Genomic DNA, 18,132 nt, shown 5'->3' with positions numbered 1-18,132 from the left:
GAACGTCTTCACGTGCAGTGAGAGAAACAGTCCTGCCCTAGAGCACCCTGACATCTCAGGTCCCCACTGGTGCTGCTCCCCGTGAGCACGCCGAGCCCGCTGTGACCGCGGCTCTTGCTCTCTGTGGCTTCTCTCCCAGACGGGGGTCTGTCTGCTCTCAGCGGGGTGCAGCCCATTGGTCTTTCCTCATTTCCTCACGTGGCTGAGTCTTCTCATCTCTTTCCTTTCCCCCAGGGCAACTGCATGTTTTCTTCTTCCTCCTCTGGGTTCATGTCTGGGCACCAGTGACCCACCTTTGCCCCATGGCAGCCATGCCCACAGCTCCCCAGATGCCAGTCGAGCCTTGAGAGCGACTTGCGACCCCGTCACATCAGTTTATTCTAACCAAGGCTATTTTTAGCACACTGAAGTTTAAGATCTGTCCTGGGCACTGGAGGTGAATTTACTGAGGTGCTGTGTGTGTTTCTGAAAGCCGGTCTCCAGTAAAGGAGCATCCGTGTGTGTGTGTGTGTGTGTGTGTGTGTGTGTGCTGCATGTGTGCGCACCTACACGTGTGTGCGTGTCTGTGTGCCTGTGTGTATGTCTGTGGCCTTGTGCATGTATGTGTGCGCCTGTGTGTGTGTGCACTCATGCGCATGTGTGCCTGGGCACCTGTGTGTGTGCGCTGCATATGTGCATACCGGTGCATGTGTGCGCGCTCTTGTGTGCATGTGTGTGTCTGTGTGCCTCTGTGTGTGTATGTGTTGTGTGTGTGTGCACCTACACGTGTGTGCGTGTCTGTGTGCCTGTGTGTATGTCTGCTCTTGTGCATGTATGTGTGCGCCTGTGTGTGTGTGCACTCATGCGCATGTGTGCCTGGGCGCCTGTGTGTGTGCGCTGCATATGTGCATACCGGTGCATGTGTGCGTGCTCTTGTGTGCATGTGTGTGTCTGTGTGCCTCTGTGTGTGTATGTGTTGTGTGTGTGTGCACCCACACGTGTGTGCGTGTGAGCCTGTGTTTGTGTGTGCACTGTGTTTGTGCACACCTGTGCATGTGTGTGTGCTCGTGTGTGTGTGTCTGTGCGTGTACATGTGTGTACAGTGTGGGGAGCCTGCAGGGCAGAAGCTGGGAAGGAACCAGCACGGGCTGCAGGCTCCCCGCCCGGGGGTCTGGGGAGCTGTATGCAGCGCCTTCGCCATGCGTCTGCCCGCTGGGCCGTGCGGGGACAGGCCGGGGCCTCGTGGCCTGGTGGGCGGGGCAGACCCGCAGAGGGGAGGGCTGGCCGCTCGTGGGGGCCTGTGGGCTTTCCCTCAGGACGCCACACAGACTCGGCCACGGAAGGGCTTAGCCCGTCTTGGCAGCCGTTTCTGCTTGTCGGAGCAGCAGTGGTTTACAGCAGTGTGGCTCTTCTACACGCGTTTCTGGTTTTTGGGAAAAAAAGAATGTTCTCAGGCTTGTTGCTCATGGAGTCAAGATTGGAACCCAGGTCCTAGTTTACTTCCGTAGTCTGAAGGTTCAGATAAAAGCATCTGCAGTCTAGAAAGGGGCCAGGGGCCTTGAAGAAAGACCCTGTGTCCTTTCTTCCTGCCTGGATTGTTTAGGATGTGTAAAAGGTGGAATGTTGTCGCCGCCGCCTCACAGGCTTTACGCTGCCCGATGTGGCCCTGCTGTCGGACCGCGCCCTGGGAGTTGTTTGCTAGAAGAGAAGCATCGGAAAGGTCTTCAAAGGCCGCGGACAGCGCCGGCTCCTGCTGGGACCGCCAGGCCTCCAGCCGGTTTGACGTGCCCCCTGCAGAGTTGGAAGGAAGGCTGGAGGCAGGGAGCCTGGCCATGGTTTCTGGCCCAGCCAGCAAGGGAACAGGAGGGACGGGGTACCGTGCCATGAAGAGTCCAGGAGAAATCCTCAGCCTGCCCCAAGCCTGCCCTTCTAGTGTGTCTCCTGAGCTGCAGCCACACAGGATCCCCTGCCTTTTCCTGCCAACGAGGCACTGCCGTCCCATCCTGCAGATGAGGAAACTGAGTCCCAGAAGATTCAACAACTTCCTTGGGTTTACACAAGCCAAGTCTCTAGACCAGAGCCTGTGTCCTGGGGTTCAGCTCTTCCTACTTCAAAGGAACAGTTCTCATCCAGGGTGAGGAGGAGAGCTGAGCATTTCCGCCAGGGGCAGGACAGCTCTGTTCTGTGCCCCCCCACCCCCCGAGAGCATAGGTTCTCACCTAGGGGCTCCTTAATGGGGAGGCTGGGCTTGCCATGCCGTGGTGAGCCCTGTTACCCACATTACCACAGCCCCCGATTTATTTAAAAAGAATCTCACAATTCCTTTTCCTTCTGGTGAAGATTCCAGCACTTTTGAGAAGCCAAGCCTATCTGTGGAAGGCCAGTCCTATTAGGATGTTGTTATTGCTGTTGGTGTGTGCCATCGAGTCGATTTCAACTCACAGTGACCCCATGTAACAGAGCAGAGCTGCCCCATAAGGCTTCCTAGGCTGTAATCTTTATGAAAAAAGAGGAAGACCCTCAATGACATGGGTTAATACAGTGGCTGCAACAATGGGCTCAGACAGCAACAATTGTGAGGATGGGGCAGGACCGGGCAGAGTTCCGTTCTTCCTCAATGGCACCTAACATACAACAACAACAACAGTCTTGACAGGAACAGATCGCCAGGTCTTTCTCCAGCAGAGCTGCTGGGTGGGTTCAAACCACCAACCGTTTGGTTAGCAGCTGAGCACTCAGCTGTTGCATCATGGGGGCTCCTTTTAACTAACTTCAAATTGTAGTCTTGGTGAAGCTGCTTTTCGTTTTTCTCGGTTAAATGGAGTAATACTGACTCCGAACAACTGCGGTAAAAGGAACAGGTTAGGCACAGAACTGATCCCGGCCCTTTGCTGCCTGTGTTTGCGCTGGGCAGTCTCGGACAGTTCCCGGAAGGCGCTCCGGCATCCCTGTTAGGAAGCAGGACTCCTGCTGAGTGGAGTGTTAAACCCCAGGCCCTCGTCACCCCCTTTAACCCGTGCATCCCCTCTGCAGGTGGGCACACCTTCGTCATCTCGTTTCACACGTGACAAGACTGAAGCTCGGAGGAGTGAGTCGTTCGCCCAGGTCGTGAAGCAAGTGGATGGTGGGCTAAGTTTGAACTCGGGTCTTGGACTCCTAGTCTCTGTCCTTTCCTCTCCCTTTAGAGGGTGGTGGATGCCCGCAGGTGAGGGCTTGGCTTAAACGTGAAGCCACATGCCGTGGTGGCGCTGTGGATCTTGTTTGGGTGTGAAGTTCTATACCCTCGTCCTCCATTTTTCTCCGTTTTTTAATACTAACGATCCCCTGTGACGGCTCACTGACTGTTCACTAATCCCAGCTTACCTCTGGCTTACTTTTTCAGCTGACATAGAATGTTGCGTATTTGTAAATTATATTATTTAGTTATTCTTAGTCTTTAGAGTAAATACGTCTTAGGTGCGTATAATTAGAAATGCATTATTTAGCACACTACGGATAATTTTCTCTTTTTTAGCTGTGCATTAAAAAAATAAATTGCATCTGTAGGACTAGATTTCCATTTATAATAGGGATTTGTTCTCCCTGAGGTGAGGAAGCTGGAATCCTCTGAAAGCCCTTAGTATCGTGCCAGAGGGGTTTCTTTCATTTGTTTATTTATTCAGTAAGCATTTGTCAAGTGTCTTCCCTGTCCGGCAGTGTGCCAGGCTGAGTGCTGAGTCCATACCGAACACAGGGAGACCCCACCATGCCTGGGAGGAGCTTTAGGGGAGGGGCCAGCTTATGGAAGCTGGAGAAATGGAAGATGGGAAATTCTCAGTGTGCTGGGGGTAGAGTTGGGTCTTGAAATCCCAGTGGCTGAGGGCTTATTTTCCTCTTCTGTTGTTATTGGGGCTGGGCATCCAGGGCTTCTACCTCTTGGAAGCCATATGGACCATGAGGTCCACCATGAAGTTGTAACAAAATTCATACCAGGAAGTTAGCTTGACAAAGTAGTCATTGAGGGCAATGCCAGCCCAGCATCAAAGGCAGAAGACTGGGTGCCTCTGTCAATGTTGCAGGAGACGTGGGCCTCCGTATAGCCCAGGATGCCTTCCTAGGAGACTTCAGTGCCCGCTTGTTGGGGTGGGGACACAGAAGGCCTCACCGGTGTGCCTTCCATTCACTCGGATTCCATACCTACAGCGTTGGTAGTGCCAGTGGGTGCCGGGATGATGTTCTGAGCAAGGCCATCAGGCCAGTTTGTCAAAGGGGCCATCCACAGTCTTCTGGACAGCAGCGTTGGTGTGGACTGTGGTCATGAGCCATCCACCTGGCCATAGCTGTCATGGATAATCTTGACTGGGGGACTCAGGTGGCAAGCAGTTGGTGGTGGACTAGGCATTGCTAATATTCTTGAGGGAGTTTTCGTGCTTCATTCTCATTATATACATGGGGATGTCAGCAGAAGGAGAAGAAGGAGATGGTGATCCCTGTGTGTCTGCCCTCCAGGTGAGTCTCACACTGCTCTAAGGCAGTCAGTGTTAGCATCGCCCCATCTGATGGAGTTGGTGGGTCCTTGCTCCTGGAAGATGGAGATGGGTTTCTCATTGATCACAAACTTCTTGTTTGCAACCTCGATGGTCCCTTTTCACTTGCCATGGGCAGAATCATACTGGTCCATGAAGACCCTGTAGTTGAGATCATTGAAGGGGTCATTGATGGCCACAGTGTCCACTTGTCCAGGGTTGAAGGGAGCCCTGGTGAGCAGGTGCCTGATAAAGCCATATTCATTTACTGTGACCTGCAGCGTCAGGTCTTGGGGGTGTGGTTGGCACCACAGCAAAAGGGGCAGCTATCTGTCGATCAGAGTGTTCAGAGGATCTCCATTCTTACCCTTCCATAGGCATGTATGTGCTTACATTGTGTCCTGCTTCAAAACATGGAAGCAAAAATTAGGGAAGAAGAAATCAAACATGTTCCATGGTTTAATGAATAGAGCGCACGTTTTGAATTTAAAAATATCTGGCATTTTAACTGTTGGGCAAGTTTAATCATTCTGTGCTGAAGTTTCCTTACCTGTAAAAAGTGGATAATAATTATGTACTTGATTTTTATTTTTTAAGTCATATAATATGGGAAGCACTCAGGATACTGGAAAGTCCTCCCACTCTTTCTCAGGCATACTTACAGCCCCCCAAAATGGGTACTCCCTCAAACCTCACTAACGAGAAAGTGTCCTTATTGTGAATTAAGCCTTTCTGATTCTTGTACATCTCTTGGGTGAAGCCATAGTTGGATCTCAACCATCGAAGTAAGTGAAATCCGAGTTAACAGACGCGGTAGCCGTGTGCCTGTCAGCACGGTGACCCATGGAAGTGGACTCGCTGTGCTTTCTTCCGCACCAGGAAACTGGGGCTGCTGTTGGGGACTAAAGGAAGGCATACGGGTATCAGGGAGGGTGCCAGGGCTAATGAGATTAAAGACAGAACTGTCCAGATTTAAAGCTGATGGGATCTTATGGATCACTCAGCATTGAGTCAGGAATTTTATGATGTGGATTTGAGCTCCCACCCTACCCAGCTATGTCCTGTATCTCAGTGGGCCCACAGTCCGGGGGAGGGGCGGTGGGGGCGGAATGCTGTTCCAGAAGCAGGGTGAGCGCTGAATCCGGTGGGCAGCGGGAGTCTGATCTGGGAGGGCCAGTGAGCAGCTGTGCCAAAGTGTCAGCTGTATCTTGGTGATTGGGGCCAGTGATGGCTTATTTTTACTTTTTAAATCCTGGTAAAATACACATAAAATTTACCATTTTAACTATTTCACAGTATACAATTCAGTGGCATTAAGTGCATTTATAATGTGCGACCATCACCACGATCTAGTTCTAGAAAATTTTCATCAGTCCAAAAGGAAGCCCTGTACCCATGAAGCAGTCCCTCCCCACTCCCCTTTGCCCCCGGCCCCTGGCCTCCACACTCATCTGCTTCCTGTCTGTATGGATTTGCCTGTTTAGGAGCCAGTAATGGTTTTCAAGTAGGGGACAGATTTGAAATTTGTTTCCTTGTTCTCAATTCTATTTGTTAATTCATTTGTTCCAAGCACCTTATTTTCCTTTCTCACTATTGAATGTTGACTTAGTAATAATAATAATAGCCAGAACTTATAGCACTCTATCCAAATGCCAGGCCCTGTCTCAGCTGTCTACATAGCATCTCTGTATGAACCCCATCTGCTCAGCCTTCACGTCTCCCCTCGACTCAGGACTCGTGTATCCAGTTGTCTCCACTAGGCTGTCCTGACGAATCTCACTTAGCATGTCCCAAAACCCAGTCCTAGGTTTCCCTACCACTGTGGTCCATGAGAACAGCAGCTCCTTTTTTCTAGTTTCTGCAGCCAAATCGCTTGAAAACATCCTTCACTCCCCTTTTCCTTCTCACCTGGCGTCCAGCCCGTCGGTCAACTCTGATGGCTCTTACTTCAGCATATCTGCAGAATCTGTACCATTGTTTCCACCCCCGTGCTGCCCCTGGACAGATCACCACCCTGCTTCCCTAGACAGCTGCGTTCCTCTGCCTGGCCGCCTCGCTAGCCTCAGCCTGTACCATCCGTTTTTCACATTGCAGCTAGAGTGTTCTTTTAAAAAAGTAATTCAGATCATGTCTTTGCTGACAGCCTTCAAGAGCTTTCCATCTCACTGGGAGCAAAGGCTAAAGTCCTTACTGCATCTTACCCGCAAATGCCATCCAGCCGCTGGCTGCCTCTCGGAGCTTATCTCCTTCCACTCCCCACTCCCTCCCCACACCGGCCTTCAGATTTTTCCTGGAACTCATCAACAGGGTCCCACTTAGAACTTCCCACAGATGGATGAACGGAGGGTGCCTCATCTTCCTTGCAGTTTTCCTGCTCAGATGCTGTCTTAGCCAAGAGCCTTTCCCTGCACCATCATTTTCTGCCTGTGACTTAACTTTATGGCCGTCCTTACTTGTCACCGTCTGACATGCACCTAATTGCTTGTTTATTATTTGCCTCTTCTCAGTAAGGTGTGAGTTTTGGGTTGCTCTCTGCCTGCTCGGCACGTGCTGGGAGCGTCCAGGTATTAAATTAGTGGGGCAATAATGTGGAAAGGGCCAAACCCACATTTCACAGGTGGCAAAGTTGATGCAAAGAAAGGAAAAGGGACGTCCGCTAGTTCACACTTGGGCGCAGTGGCCGAGTGGTGACCAGGCTCCAGCCGTCTGCAGGGGTTTTCCCAGCTTACCTACCATCTGGCCTGATGCTGGCTGCGGGCTCACGTGGAACAGCTAGATGAGAAGGCTCTTCTTTGGGTTCAGTCTTGTTGACGTTATGCTTACCCTTCCTTTATAAATGGCTGTCACTGTGGTTGGATCTGGCAGGCCTGGCTTTGCGGTCAGACCCACCGGGGTGAATTCCAGCCCTATCACTTCTAACCTTGGGACCTTGAGCAACTCACAAGACTTCACCGAGCGTCAGTCCCTCCTCAGGGATTCCCCTCAGTCAGGACGGGCTAAGTCCCGAGAGGGATACAGGGTGTCTGGCTCCTAGCCTAGTGTCCGGCATGAGCTGGCTCCTCATTGGCAGCCTCCAGACCTCAGCGCCTACTCAGTTTGGCATCATTGCTGGGGGACCCCGTAAGTTACCTGCCATAATAGCTCACTTAGTATTTATTCCTCAGCTGCCCCCCAATCACAGAGCCTCGGAAGGAGACGGCATTCCTTCCTGTAAGTCAGAAATCTCTTGGGTGGCTGGTTCTCAAGTACATTTCTCGACTATTTAAGATAGGCAGTATTTCAAAGACCACATAATACAGCCAAATGGTGTTTCTCAAAACTAAATGAGTGCAAATGGAAAACGTACTGATTGCTTATGGCTTGTAACAGTGTATTAATGCAAGTGCAGTTCTGATTCCTAATAAATCTGCCTCATTTCATACTGACCGTGTTTAGGTTTTACTAAATTTATTACAAACTTCCTTCCCCAAGCCGTGTATACAGAAGGAGACAAGCTGTGAGTATCCTGAGTGCAACATTGAGCTCCAAGGCAGGGGAGCTGCCTGCCCTGTGGCCTTCCTGGTGGTGGCTCCTGTGGAAGCCTTGCAGACTTTCCTAGGGTGGCCTCCACCTACTGCTCTGTCTTGTTCTTTCCCATTCTCCGTGGCTTCTTGCTGGGACACAGCGTGGTATCGCTGGAAGAGCAGGTCCTTCAGAGTCAGGCTGACCTGGGTTTGAACTTACTACTGGCATGAACTTACTATAAGCTACCAATAATAAGCTTTTTAGGTGAAAATATCTATATAGTATTGTAGCAAGATTTAAGGTCTCTAAAGCACTGACTACAGTGGCTGGCATGTGGTAGGAACCTAATAGATGTTAGTGTCCTTCTTTCTGAGATTTGGCATGAAGATGCTGCCTGGCGTTCAGTTTAATCTTGCACACGTGTACTGACCCCTGCGCTGCTAGGTATCAGGTGCGTATGGCATGGCCCCTGCCCTCACGGAGCTTTACTCCGTTAAAGGATACAAGCAGTTGTGCTACAGTGGTAAGTGACAAGGTGGGGGAAGTGCCCTGGACCATGGGGTCACACAGGGAGGGACAGCTAACCCAGACTTCCCAGGACCCCTCAAGACTCCACAGGTGACAGGAGTTATTCGTAGAAATCCGATAACCAAGGAAGATTTGTCAGTTGGGATGAGGTGGGATGGAGACGTGGGGAAGAGCTTTATAAAGCCGTGTTGAGAAGTGTGGGGGAAATCTGCATGTATTAATTAGTAAGATTATACATCTGTCCTTTTAACAGGCATCAATACATAATTAATGTTTATATCTTGAGCAAGCCTAATTCCACTCAGCAAGCGCTCATGGAATTCTTGCTCTGTGTCAAGTCCTGTGATAGGTACTTAAAGTGACAGAATAAGAAGTAAGGTACTGTCATTATTAAGTTGCTAAATTATCAGAGATATTATAGCTAAAGTACATGAGATTTTGAGTAAGAAAAATCCCAGATTTGATACTTAACAGCTGTATGACCTTGGTCACATTACTTAAACTCCCTTCAGTTTCAATATTCTTTTCAGATAATGGAAAGAATACTGACATAGATTTGTTCTGAGGATGAGGTAAATTACCTCCTGTTAAATTCTTAGTAAGGGCCTTGCACACGTAGGTGTTGTACAAATGTAAGAGTTGGGGTGTTGGTAGTAGTAAACAACTTAATGACAAAATATGATGGGTGGGAGTTCCAGTTCTAGCACTGGTGGAATAGCTTATATCTGACTAAAACTCATACAGTTAGCAAATATAAACTCTAGAGAAAACATAAAAATCAAATATTTGGACTCACTGAAGAGGGACCAAATTCAGGCAGAAACTAGAGGGAATTCAAACCTCGAATGAGGAGATAAAGAAAAATATTTTGTAACAATGGGATGGTCAGTTCATCCGGAACGCAAAACAATCCTCAGAGTGTGTGCACATAATCACAGAGCTTCAGAACACGTGAAGCGGAAACCAAGAGAATTAAAGGGAAAAATAGAGAAATAAATCCACAGTTATAGTTGGAGATGTTAACGCCCATCTTGGTAACTAATAGAAGAGCTAAACAAAAAATCAGTAAGGATGTAGAAGTTTTGCCACTTTTCACCCAATTGACGTTTATGAAATAGTATACCCAACAACTGCGCAACACACATTCTTTGTATTGCACATGGAATATTCATGAAAATAAACTCTATAATGGGCCATAAAATAAGTCTCAGTACATTACAAATAATTGAAATTTTACAGTACAACAAACTGATAGACACATGTGGGTATCTGACTATGGTGGAAATTCATTAGAAATCTAACAATAAGACATCTAGAAAAAGCCCCAAATATTTGTAAATTAAGTAACACAGTTCTGTATAACCCACTGGTCAAAGAAGAATCACAAGGGAAAATGGAAAATATCTTGAGCTGAATGATTAATGAAAACATGAGATATCAAATTCATGGCACACAGTTGAAACAGTGCTCCGAGGGAAATTTGTAGCTTGAACTGCTTAAATTAGAAAAAAAGAAGATCTTAAATCAATGACCTAAGCTTCCACTTTAAGATGCTAGAAAAAGAAGAGCACATTAAATTCAAAGCAAGTACAAAGACGGAAAACATAAAGATAAAAGCAGAAGTCAATTAAATAAAAGCAAACATTTGATAAAATTAACAAAGCCAAAAGTTGTTTTTTTTTAAGAAAACGAATAAATAAATTTGATAACCTCCATAGCAGACATATCAGGAAAAAAGAGATAAGTAGAAATTTTCAACATCAAGAATGAAGGGGGATTAGTACTAGAGAGCCTACAGAAATGAAATGGTTAAAAAGAGAATATTATGAACAGTTGCATGCCAATAAATTTTACAACTTAGATCAAATAGATACATTTCGTATTAGTTCTACTAACTTTTTGGAGATTTCTTTGAAATTTCTGTGTGCAAAATCATGTTGTCTGCAGATAAAGACAGTTTTACTACTTCTCCATTTCTAAAGTCTCTGCCTTTTATTTATCTCTCTCTCTCTATATATATATACTGGCTAGGACCAGTGGATCAATGGATTAGAATAAAAGAGTCCAAAAATAAACCCACACTTACACAGGCAATTGACTTTTGACCAAGGGCCAAGGCAATTCAATGGTCAAATTAGCCTTTTCAACAAATGATGCTGGAACAACTGGATAAATGTATAGTGACAAATCAACCTAGATCTCTACCTCACACACAAGTCAATTTTAGATGGGTTATACGTCTAAGTGTAAATCTAAACACCTAAAACTTTTAGAAGAAAACAACGGAGAATATCTTTGGAAACTTGAGATAGGCAAAGATTTCTTAGAGAAGACACAAAAAGCACCAAACATATAGGAAAAAATAATTATTTGACCCTTTTAGAAGTAAAACTTTCTACTTACCATTAAGCAAATAAGGTAAGCCACAGACCATGAGAAAACATTTATAATACGTACATCTGACAAAGGACTGATATCCAGAACATATCATGAAAAATCAATAGTAAAACAAGCCAATAAAAAATTGACAGAAGACCGGAACAAACATTTCAAAAGAAGATACATACATGGGCAATAAGTAAAAGAAAAGTTGCTCAACATCATTTGTCATCAGGAAAAACACAAATACCACCATGAGATGCCATTTCACACCTACTGTTCTTGTTGTGTGCCATCAAGTCGATTCCGACTCATAGCAACCCTATAGGACAGAGTAGAACTGCCCCATAGGGCTTCCAAGGAGCGCTGATGGGTTGTACAAGAGTGGTTAAAATGAAAAAGGTTGACAACAGCGAATGTTGGCAAGGATGTGGAGCAGCTGGAACTCCTCAGGAAATGTTGACAAATATTGAACCCTAGTTAGTTGATTTGCCTTTTGCAATGGTACATGTTAGCAATTAGGAAACCATTTTCTTTGTATTCTCTACGTGAGCAATTGAGTAAATAGATGAAGAATGATGAGAGCTGTGTTTCTCACAATTAGAGAAGGTAATACAGATATGGAAAAGGGCAAGACTAGATTGAATCTTGCGTGTAGGTTTGGATCTTGAGGTATCATTCTGAACCCCCTGTTAGTAGTGTCTTTATCCCTTTATCTATATTTACACTTATATCCATTTTCCTATTCATACATATGCATAGAGAGATATAGAAATAGATATGGATATATGTATGTGTGTATATATGCATACATATACATTTATTTCTCAAGTCTGTTTACTGAAAAGATCTTGAAGTAAGCGTTTCTTAGTAGCAGTAAGCACACCTACTACCCATATCTTGTTAATTTTCTCCCACTAAATGGAGCCAGGCCTCTTCAGAGAAATGGCTACTTTCCAGGGCAGGGAAAACAGGAGATGAGCCTGGAACATCTTGTTGTTTCTTAAAGTAAGGAAGCACTCAAAGAATGATGGGGATGTCAGAAGAACGCAGCAGCCAGCTTGAACAGATGCCAAATCTGAGGCAAATGGAGCATCAACATGAATAATGAGAGTGACAGATTATAACCCATTGAATAAAATAAAAAAAAATCCATGAATCCATGTAGTATAAACAACCAAATAAATAAATGAATATAAACGACTAAGTAAATAAATGGGGGAAGGAAAAGCTCTTTTTTTTTTTTTTTTAACAGTAAATTGGCAACTAATAAATATGGAATGAATGATATAGCTAGAAAATTATCAGTGTATTCTAAAACTTAACCCCTTGCTGTCAAGTCGATTCCGACTCATAGTGACCCTACGGGACAGAGTAGAACTGCCCCATAGGATTTCCAAGGAGCAGCTGGTGGATTCAAACTGCTTACCTTTTGGTTAGTGGCTGAGCCCTTAACCACTGTGCCACCAGGGCTCCATGCTAAAACTAGTGGGTAAAAATTCATGAAGAATAGAATATTTACCAAGTCTCAAACATCTCCTCACAAATAACTTATTAATTACTAAGAGAAAAATAGTTCCTGTACAATGGGGAAACCTGGCAGACACTATCTTATCATATGTGTATGATCAGTCTGTCTTTCCCTCCCTCTCTCTATACTTGAAAGAGAGAGGTTGACAGAATTATAAAGCCAATAAACAAAATGTGGACAGTGGTTGAATTGTGTAACGGGGAGTTTTTGTACTATTCTTTCAACTTCTCCGTCACTGTGAAATAATAAAGTTTAAAACAGAAACTTTAAGGTAGTAGAAGAAAACAGGAGAATTATATTTTCTCTTTAGAGGATGGAGGGTGTTTCTAACCATGATTCAGGAACCATTAAAAAAAAAATACAAGAGACACAAACGAAAAGATTGGTGTATTAACTACAAAGAAATTAAAAATTCTTTCAAGGCAAAAAATATTCTAAACAAAGCCAAAATCAAATATCCAACTGTGGAAAATACTTGAAATTTGTATCACAGATGAAGGGTGTAAAAATGGTGTGGTGGGGACAGTGTGTGACCTCCTCTCACTTCACAAGAGGGAAGGAGAATTAAGATCGACAACCCAAGGCTCATTCCTACAAGATGGCGGTCAGACACGCCTCCTCCCTCTCCCCTTTTTACCAATTCTGACACCGGCTGTCCCTCCCACAGCACTCTCTACCTCTCTGCTGGGTTCAATAATTTGGTAATTCGTTGCAGTGACCACACACAACTCACAGACCATACTCACAGTTATGGGGCTTATTAAGGAAGTAACATTACAATTCAGGTTCAGGAAAGACTCAGGATACAGTTCTTCAATCAGGACAGCTTCTTCTTAGTTGTGTTGCAGGCACACCTCTCTCTGGCCCCCTGGCCTCTTGGCACCTCGGCCTGGTGCTTGGCCCAGTGTTACAAAGCTCTTTTGGCTCTGCTGATAAGTGCCTGGAGGTACCCAATTCCACCAGTAAGCCTCATGCTCGAAGACACTCAGTTTTCTCCCTCTATGGGCAGGGAAACCCCACCACAGCTGTCTTGTGATGGTCTCCTGATTCCTGCCGTCTCGTGCTGTCTTCCATGTTACAACTCTCTATCTCTGTCTCCTGGATCCAAGAGCTTCTCAGTGCAGGGATCCCAGGTCCAAAGGACATGCTGCACTCCTGGCTGTTCTTTCTTTGTGGTGTTGTGATCCTTCTCTCCCACCTCTGGGATGGCTCCTTGTAAGCCTGGCAGGTTGGCAAAACTGAACAATCCCCTTGTTTGTTAGAGTTCCATACACCTTGTTGGCATGGTCCCACCCACACAAGAGTGCTATGCACATTATTTACGTTATTAGCAAACTATCCAATCCCCTTGGCAGGCCACAAGCACCTCATTTACATAGTCCCACCCAGTAATTTGGTGGGAGTTGCAAAGACTGTGGTTAGAACGGCCGTATTAAATAATTCACTGCATCGCAAGGGTAATCTCCTTAAAACATAAAACCTCCTAGAAGTCTGGAAGAAAAACACTGACAGCTCAATAATAAGGTGATCATATGGTATGAACATGTAATTCACAGAAGAAAATACATATGGTCCATACATAGGAAAAGATGTTCCATTTTCTTAATAATGAGAGAAATACAAAATAAAACTACACTGAGATTTTTTTTTTTTTAATATGTCAGAGTGGACAACATACCCAGTTTGCGAGCCTTTGAAAAAAGTCTTCTCACACATTGCTGTTAGGTGTGAAATGGTTTAAACTTTGAGGACATCTTAGTAGTGTCTATTAAAATAATAAACACATTTATTTTTTGACCCAGCAGTCCCGCTCTGGAGCATAGATCTTTCAGAAATACCAGCAAACGTAGGAAGTGACCTGTGTAGATGGTTGTTTATTTTAATATTGTTTGTAATAGCAGCGAAGTATCAGAGGCTATCAGAAAGACAATACTAGGAGACTGTTTAAATAAATTATAAAAACATTCACACAGTGGAGTACCACGCATCTCTATAGTTAGTAAGAATGCTTTCTCTATACTTAGAATGAAAAATCTCCAGGACATATTAAGTGAAAATAAACGAATAGTAAGGTGGACAAAGGTGGACATTGTGTGTTTTTTTTTTTTTTTTGTAAGCTGGAGCGGGGAGGAGAAAAAGTATATATTTGTATTTTTTTGTGTCTGCATAAATAAGCACCTGGTAGATACGTTTAAAAAACTAAGAAATGTGTTTACTTACATAAGATGGGATGGGAGAATGGCATGGACATGGTGACAGAGTGGGAGCATACCATTTTATATCATTTACAGTTTGAACAATGTGTATACATTACCTACTGAAACAAAATAACCGATAAATAATATAAAGTGCGACGGGTGGTGTAAACCCATTGTTGTTGAGTTGATTCTGACTCAGAGCAACTTTATAGGACAGAGTAGAACTGCCCCATAAAATTTCCAAGGCTGTGATCTTTACAGGATTGTATGAAGAAGAATGTGGCATCAGGATTAGAGGAAGACTATGCAGATGACACAACCTTGCTTACTGAGATCGAAGAGGACTTGAAGCACTTACTAATGAAAATCAAAGATGACAGCCTTCAGTATGGATTGCATGATAAGCAATATCATGATAAACAGAGAAAATATTGACGTTGTCAAGGATTTCATTTTACTTGGATCCACAATCAACGCCCATGGAAGCAGCAGTCAGGAAATCAAAAGATGCATTGCATTGGGCAAATCTGCTGCAAAAGACCTCTTTAAAGTGTTAAAAAGCAAAGATGTCGCCTTAAGGATTAAGGTGCACCTGACCCAAGCCCATGGTGTTTTCAACTGCCTCATATGCATGTGAAACCTGGACAATGAATAAGGAAGATTGAAGAATTGATGTCTTTGAATTATGGTGTTGGTGAAGAATATAGAATATACCATGGACTGCCGGAAGAATGAACAAATCTGTCTTGAAAGAAGTACAATCAGGATGGTCCTTAGAAGTGAGGGTAGTGAGACTTTATCTTGCTTACTTTGGACATGTTATTAGGAAGGACCAGTCCCTGTAGAAGGACATCATGCTTGGTAAAGTAGAGGGTCAGTGAAAAAGGGGAAGACCCTCAACGAGATGGATTGACACAGTGGCTGCAATAGTGGGCTTAAGGATAGCAATGATTGTGAGGATGGCAGAGGACCAGGCAGTGCTTCGTTCTGTTGTACATGGGGTCACTATGAGTCAGAGCCGACTTGACAGCAACTAACAGCTACAACAATAGTAAACGGGTGCAGATAGCCAGATCTTTTCTCCTGCGGAGCGGTTGGTGGGTTTGAACTGATGACCTTTCAGTTAGCAGCCAAATGTTTAACCGCTGCACCACCATGGCTCCTCCCATAGGTGCTATAGTAGAGAGAAAAGCAGAGTACCATGTGGGCATATCTTAGTGACTAATTTTTCTTGGAGACACTGGAGCAGCTTCTCAGGAGAGGTATCTGAGAGTAAAGCATTAATGGAGGGGAGCCCTTTGTTCTGCTGTGGTCTGTGGGATTTTGGGCAATCAGTTACCTTCCAAGTTGTCTTGTTCATCACCTAGGCAGTTGGACTGCTGGTCCAAGGTGTAATCTAGCACCTGATTCTCTGACTTGTTGCTTTCCTTGGTACCAAACACCAGACTTTCAACTCGGTCTTATAAAAGTCCCCAGACTCAAAGCCTCTCCACCTGGACCTAGTTTTCCAACTCTTCTCAACAACTACGGGACCTCTGGGCCTCTTGAGTAGAAGATGTTTTGACCGCTAGTGTTGAGCAAACCCATTCCTGCATCACTGTGGATGTACCATTTTAATTTGTAGTTACTTGACATCTTAAAGGCATAATTAACACTGAAAAAAGACTTTGGCCAAAAGTGCTAATTAACTGGAAAGTAATGGTATGACTCTCATTTATAGGTTTCATTGACCTTAAATAAACTATAGGAGGACTGATCTTGGGAAATGAGCCCCAGCAAGGACCTCTGGTCCTGAACTTTTGACTTCCTAAATGGACCTCATCATAACTGTTAATCTCACGTCACCTCACAGAAATAGAGCAGAAGGAAATTGTGGTGACAGGTCCGAGTGGGGTCTTTAAAAATTGGACATCTACCTCATAGGCACATAAATTGGATGGAATACATACAAGGGCAGTTGCTTTTCTCTGATGATAGCCTTAGTTAGATTAGAAATCATGGAACATTAGATTACAAATACAAAATGAGCAATAACAGTTCATTTAAGAGTTGATAAGAATCTCAGACAATGTCTGGTACAGCACTCAGATTTTACGGATGGGGAGATTGAGAACTAGGGAAGGGACATGACTCTTTCAAGGTCATGTGAAGGTTAATTATGGCAAATCATAATCTTACTTCCATTATTTCTGGTGTAGAAGGCTCCACATTAGTCCCCAGACTGGGCAGTCCCACATTGTGATTGGAAGCTTTTGTTTCAGTGTTTATAAGTGACTCTGCCTATTAATGGGCAAGGTCTTTTTTTTTTTTTTTAATTGTGCTTTAAGTGCAAGTTTAGAATTCAAGTTAGTTTCTCATACAAAAATTTATACACACATTGTTATGTGACCCTAGTTGCTCTCCCTATACTGTGACAGCACACTCTTCCTTTTGACCTCGGATTTCCCGTGTCCATTCAACCAGCTCCTATCCCTTTCTGCGTTCTTATCCTGCCTCCGGACAGGAGCTGCCTATTTTGGCCCGTGTATCTACCTGAGCTAAGAAGCACACTCTTCACGAGTATCATCTTATGTCCGACAGTCCAGTCTAATCTTTCTTTGAAGAGGTGGCCTCAGGAATGGTTTTAGTTTTGGGCTAACAGAGAGTCTGGGAGCCATGTCTTCTGGGGTCCCTCCAGTCTCAGTCAAACCATTAAGTCTGGTCTTTTTTATTAGAATTTGAGTTCTGTACCCCGCTTTTCTCTGACTCTGTCAGGGACTTTCTGTTGTGTTCCCTGTCGGGGCGTCATTGAAGGTAGCCGGACACCATCTAGTTCTCCTGGTTTCAAGCTGATGGAGTCTCTGGTTTATGTGGCCCTTTCTGTCTCTTGGGCTAATATTTTCCTTGTGTCTTTGGTGTTCTTCAGTCTCCTTTCCTCCAGGTTGGTTGGGACCAACTGATGCATCTTAGATGGCTGCTCGCTAGCTTTTAAGACCCCAGATGCCACTCACCAAAGTGGGATGCAGAACATTTTCTTAATAAACTTTTTATGCCAGTTGACCTAGATGTCCCCTGAAAGCATGGTCCCCAGACCCCCACCCCTGCTACTCTGTCCCTGGAAGTGTTTGGTTGTATTCAGGAAACTTCTTAGCTTTTGGTTTAGTCCAGTTATGCCGACTTCCCCTGCAGTGTATGCTGTCCTTCCCTTCACCTGAGATAATCCTTGTCTACTATCTAGTTAGTGAATACCCTCCTCCCTCCCTCCCCACCCTTTTAATCATCAAAGAATGTTTTCTTCTGTGTTTAAACCTTTTTTGAGTTCTTATAATAGTGGTCTTTTACAATATTTGTCCTTTTGCGACTGACTAATTTCACTCAGCATGATGCCTTCCAGATTCCTCCATGTTATGAGATGTTTCATGGATTCATCATTGTTCTTTATCGTTGTGTAGTATATTCCATTGTGTGAATATACCGTAATTTGTTTATCCATTCGTCCGTTGATGGACACCTCGGTTGTTTCCATCTT

At 44.7% G+C, this 18,132-nt stretch overlaps 1 protein-coding gene and 1 pseudogene across 1 annotated transcript in view; one reads left to right on the top strand and one right to left on the bottom strand.

Moving 5' to 3' along the window:
* Window positions 1–18,132, top strand: part of TRAPPC9 (trafficking protein particle complex subunit 9) — a 618,989-nt gene that overhangs the window by 337,336 nt on the left and 263,521 nt on the right. The gene's annotated exons all lie outside the window — the stretch shown is intronic.
* Window positions 3,888–6,698, bottom strand: LOC111822630 (glyceraldehyde-3-phosphate dehydrogenase-like; annotated as a pseudogene).

This window comes from Trichechus manatus, unplaced genomic scaffold, assembly GCF_000243295.1.
Source record: "Trichechus manatus latirostris isolate Lorelei unplaced genomic scaffold, TriManLat1.0 scaffold00185, whole genome shotgun sequence".
In the NCBI taxonomy this organism is placed as follows: domain Eukaryota; kingdom Metazoa; phylum Chordata; class Mammalia; order Sirenia; family Trichechidae; genus Trichechus; species Trichechus manatus.
The sequence above is the reverse complement of the archived record's forward strand: the minus strand, read 5'-3'. Positions and strand labels throughout refer to the sequence as shown.